Source organism: Delphinus delphis, chromosome 2 (assembly GCF_949987515.2).
Source record: "Delphinus delphis chromosome 2, mDelDel1.2, whole genome shotgun sequence".
Classification (NCBI taxonomy): Eukaryota; Metazoa; Chordata; class Mammalia; order Artiodactyla; family Delphinidae; genus Delphinus; species Delphinus delphis.
This window is the reverse complement of record NC_082684.1, coordinates 2,718,845-2,724,151: the sequence shown is the minus strand read 5'-3', so window position 1 is coordinate 2,724,151 and position 5,307 is coordinate 2,718,845.

Below are 5,307 nucleotides of genomic sequence, written 5' to 3'. Positions count from 1 at the left end.
GTTTTGTCAATTTCATTTTACCTTTGTTCTCTATTTCAGTAATTTCTGCTTTTCATTATGATCGTTTTACTTTCTTTGGGTATACTGTGTTATTTTTCTAACTATGTAATATTAACACATAGCTCATTAATTTTTAGCTCTTCCTCTTTTCTTATTTAAGCATATAAAGCTATAATTTTCTCTCTAAATGCCTCTTTTGTTGTATCCCACAAGTTTTGATGTGTAAAATTTTCATAATCATTCAATGCTACTGTTTTCTCTTGATTTCTTTGAACTATAAATTATCCCTGTGTATGTAAGTGTGTGTAGGTTTCTGTGTTTAGGGGAGTTTTAGGAAGTTTGGGGTTTTGTTGTTGTCTGTATGTTTGTTTGCCTGCCTTAGGTCTAGACTCAAGAGTTTACTTTAACAGAATCTCTTTTTGGGCTTCCCTGGCCACAGAAACCCGTTCCTACTTATTAATATTCAAGCACATCTATTATTCATCTGAGCTTGGACACGTTACACACTCCGAGTCATCCGTGCTTCTGCCCTCTTTGTGAAAGGAGGCTTTGAGTCTGGTGGTCCCACAGGGAGGGCGTGTAGGTGGGGCTCAGGGCTGACTCAGAAGCCCAGCCCTGGACAGCTCATGTCTGAGGTCGCACGAGCCGGAACTGAATTTTGTCTAACAGCTTGGCGGGCTCCAAGCTGCCTAGCCATCCCCAGCTCCTGAGCTGTCCGTGTGAAGTCAGGGAGTTATCAAGATGAAACGCTAGACCTTTGAGGGTTTCACTCCTTCAATTCTGCCCTTGTTTTTGACCTGGAATCATACTGACGGCAAATATTTTCCAAATGCAATAGTGACAACTGCTTTCCCAGCTGACATGTGCTGAGGAATATGATGAACCATCAGAATCGCTGTGATCAGCAGATGGGGAAACAGAAGTGAGGGAGGGCAGGAAGGGTCTCAGGCAGGGCCCCTCACCAGTCAGGTGCAAGGGTGGGGTGAACTTCGTCTCGTGACAGCTACTCTCTGTCAGCTTCCCACATCGAATCCATAATGAGGGACGGAAAGGTCAGTCAAGCATTAATTATGCCCTCGTGCACTGACTTCAAGGCGAAGTTAAATCCATTACCAGCAAGTGAAGAATTACCTTCCTTTCTTTCAAAACCACAAAAATAGTCAATATAAACTGCATATTTTAGCCACACTTTCTTGGTCATTTTGTCACTTCAAGTTGGTGACCTTGGGCAAGTTAGTTAGTCCCACTAAGCCCGAGTACAGTAGGCTTAGTACTGGCCCTCAAAATGTCAGGTCCTGGTCTTTCCTGGTGGTGCAGTGGTTAAGAATCCACCTGCCAATGCAGGGGATGCAGGTTTGATCCCTGGTCGGTAAACTAAGATCCCACATGCGGGGGAGAGGGGAGGTGTCAACTAAGCCCACGCGCCACAACTACTGAGCTCCCACGCCACAACGAGAGAGCCCACGCGCCGCAAACTACAGCGCCTACGCGCCCTGGAGCCCGTGCCACAACTACAGAGAGAGAAAACCCGCATGCTGCAACTAGAGAGAAGCCCGCGCACCACAAAGAAAAATCCCCTGTGCCTCAACGAAGATCCTGCGTGCTGCAACTAAGACCCGACACAGCCAAAAAAGAAAGAAGGAAGGAAAGAAGGAAGGAAGGGAGGGAGGGAAGGAGGGAGGGAAAGAAAGAAAGAAACAAAGAGAGAAACAAAGGAAATAAAGATACTAAAGATTCAAATCACACAGATATAAAAAACGTTAAAATAAATAAACAAATAATAAGCATTTATTTAGCTCAGGGATGCGTAGGTAAGCTGGGTCCCTCTGCTAATCTAGGTGGGTCTAGTTGATCTCAGCTGGGTCCGTCCACTCATGCACCTGCAGTCAGCTGTGGACTGTCTGAGGGCTCCCTAGTTTAGCATGGCCTCAGCTGTGACAAGTGTCCTTTTAAGAGAAAAGCAGTGGGACGTTAGACACACAGAGAGAAGAGGAGATGGCACTGTGGCTAGAGACTGAAGTGATGTATCCACAAGGCAAGGAACCAGCAGCCACCAGAAGCTGGAAGAGGCCAGGAAGAGATTCTCCCCTAAAGCCCCCAGAGGGAGCGTGGCCCTACCAACACCTTGATTTGGGTCTTCTGGCCTCCAGAACTGTAAGAGAATAAAGGCATGTTGTTTCAAGCCACTGTCTGTGGTCGTAGGAAACTGACATGCCGAGACCAGGGAGACCAGGGAGGATGCCGTGTGGGGCACTGTGGAGATGCTGTGGGTGCTGCGCGCTGGTCCCCAGGGGAATCCACTGTCCTGCTCGGTGGATGTGGGCCGCTGGGGTTTTCTCCTGTCCAGACCCAGCTGATGCCCCTTCCCGCACCAGAGTGAGCCCAGGTCTGGCAGGCCCCAGGCAGCCCCTGGGAGGTCAGAGGTGGAAGAGCTGCCATCTCTCCAGCACCTCTCACTGGCGAGTCCCTGGCGAGTCCCTGGTGAGTCCCTGGCTTCTGCTTCCTCCTGGTCCGCTGAGGGGTTAACCACGCGAGCAAACTCAGGCTCCTTCCTCTGAGCTCTGATGAATAAGTCAACTACTCATCACTCAATTTCATTTTCATTTTCTCACTGCCCAAATTCAGGGGCCCCAGATCCTTAAGTCTGTAAAAGTCCACTGGAGCCCAGGGCTGGCTGCTGCTGGGGTGTAATCTGGGGCAGGAGACCCACCTCCAAGTGAGCTCAGACACTCCCCAGGTCCCACGCAGACTCCGGGGCACAGATGGAGTCGAGTTCTGGTATCAGCGTTTACCAGCTGGGGGAGCTCGGCAAACTGCTTAACCTTTAGGAGTATCAGTTTTCTCGTCTGTAAAATGGGAATTCATTCGCTGCAGGAGAGGCCAGGAAGATAAGAGGGAAGGCAGGCAGGTTGATGGGCCTTCCCATATACCACAGACAGTTGATGGAGGGTGAGGTTGGGAATACCTGTAGGAGGGGGCAACCTGGGAGTCACTGGGGCCTTGTGTGGAGATGGTGGGGACAGTGTGACCTCAGCAACAATGCAAGAGAAGAGAACCAAAGGCTGGGGGCAGGGAACAAACAAGGGTCCCCTGTTTTATTTTATTTTAAAAATATTTTTTGCCGCCTGTGGGATCTTCATTGTGGCATGCGGGATCTTTAGTTGCGGCATGTGGGCTCTTAGTTGAGGCATGCGGGATCTAGTTCCCTAACCAGGGATCGAACCGAGACCCCCTGCATTGGGAGCGTGGAGTCTTAACCACTGGACCACCAGGGAAGTCCCAAGGGTCCCCTGTTTTAGAACATGGAGAAAGGCATCGGTTGGTGCCTGAGGGGAAGGGTCTGTAGGGAGGGAGAGGGTACAGAGGAAAGAGGGGCCGAGGATCCAGGGAGGGTCCAAGGAAGGTTTGAGGGGGCCGGAAGGATTTAAGCCCAGACTCCCCAGATATGCAGGGAAGTAGAAGAAAAAGGTGGCCCTCCATAGGGCCCAGGGCTATCCGTGGGGTCTCCCAGCCATGAGGCATTAAACAGGTGTACGGTGCAGGCTGGTGGGTGGGTTGTTGCTGCTTCTCTGACCCTCAGTATCCTCTGGGGCAGACACGGCTCACCCCAGTATTTGCCCTTCCCCTCCTGCCCCAAGGAGCTCCAACCCAGAAAGGGAGGAGGTGTGCCAAGACCAGGGGCCACCCCCTTCCTCCTCTGGTGGCTCACCAGCCGCATGGGGTGGGGTGAAGCCCACCCTTACAACGAGTTCGATCTGGCAGCTTTAAACTGGGCCAGACTTTCAACAACTGAAAATGTCCAGAAAGTTAGGAATGCAACAGTACTCTGCTGAAAACAGGGAGCAGAGAAAAACAGATTTATAGTCATGCCTCCTACTGAGTTTATATTCCTGAATAAATGTAGTTACAATAATAACAAATTCCCTGGCGGTCCAGTGGTTAGGACTCGGTGCTTTCACTGCCTGGGGCCTGGGTTCAGTTCCTGGTCGGGGAACTAAGATCCGGAGAAAAAACCAACCAACCAACCAACCAACCAAAACGTAGTTACAATAATAATAATGTTGCAAGAGGTATTATGTCTTTCTTCCCCACACTCCATTTTTACTAGATGGAAATTATGACACAAAATAGGTCCCGGGTTATTGCATTTGATGTCTGACAGTGATCTTAGAAGTAACGTGTCCAAAACTGAACCGGATTTATTTCTGTTGCCATCCCCCAGCGCCCCTCCCTCAACCACGTCTCCCCCATCTCAGGAAATGCTACTGGGAGCCAGCCTCAGTCCCTCTTTTTCTGTCTCCCCAAGCATCCAGTCCATCAGCAAGTCCTGCAGTCCTGACAGGGATAAGCTCTCCCAAATCTGACCTGGCACGACCGCCCCGGCCCCAGCTCCCTCTTCACTCCTGGCTGTGCAGGAGTTTCCTCACCAGGCCTGCAGCTTCCCTCTCAGCCCCTCCACACCCGCCGGAGGGTCATTTTATTTTCTTTTTGGCCAACATTTGTTCATGATTTTTATTTTTTAATAAAAACTGAATAGAACTGCAATTCCCCTCCTAGATGTATACCTAAAAGAATTGAAAACGGGTACTCACACGGGTATGTGGGTACACATGGCCATTGCAGCCCTATTCACAGTAGCCAAAAAGTAGCCAAATGGCTATGAATGGATGAACGGATAAACACAATGTGGTCTATCTGTACAACGGACTACCATTCAGCCACGAAAAAGAAGGAAGTACTGATACATACCACAATGTGGATGACCCTTGAAAACATTGTCCTTAATGAAAGAGGCAAGACACAGAGGATCAAATTATGTCTGGTTCCACTGATATCTGAAATATCCAGCATAGGCAAATCCAGAGACGGAACACAGATCGGTGGCTGTCAGGGGTTGGGGGGAGGGGGTGAGAGAAACTGCTTAACAGGGTGTGGGTGTTATTTTGGGGTGATGGAGATGTTTTGGAACTAGACAGACATGGTGCTTGCACAGCCTTGCCAGTGTACTAAATGCCCCTGAATTGTTCACTTGAAAATTGTTAATTTTATGTTCTGTGAATTTCACATCAATAAGTTATTTTTTTTCATTGACAGGTACATCTCAAGTATTGGTCAGGAGCTGTGATACACAAACGCTCCTGTACTTGCTTCTCGTTTCCCTCTTCCTCCGCTAAAGGTAAGCACTGTACCGCTACCCTGATTTGGGGGGTTTATCACCCCCTTAACGTTTTTTTCAATTGTTTTACCCCCTATGTTTGCATCCTGAAACAATATGTTGGTTTTACATGTTTTTGTTTCTGCAGTTTG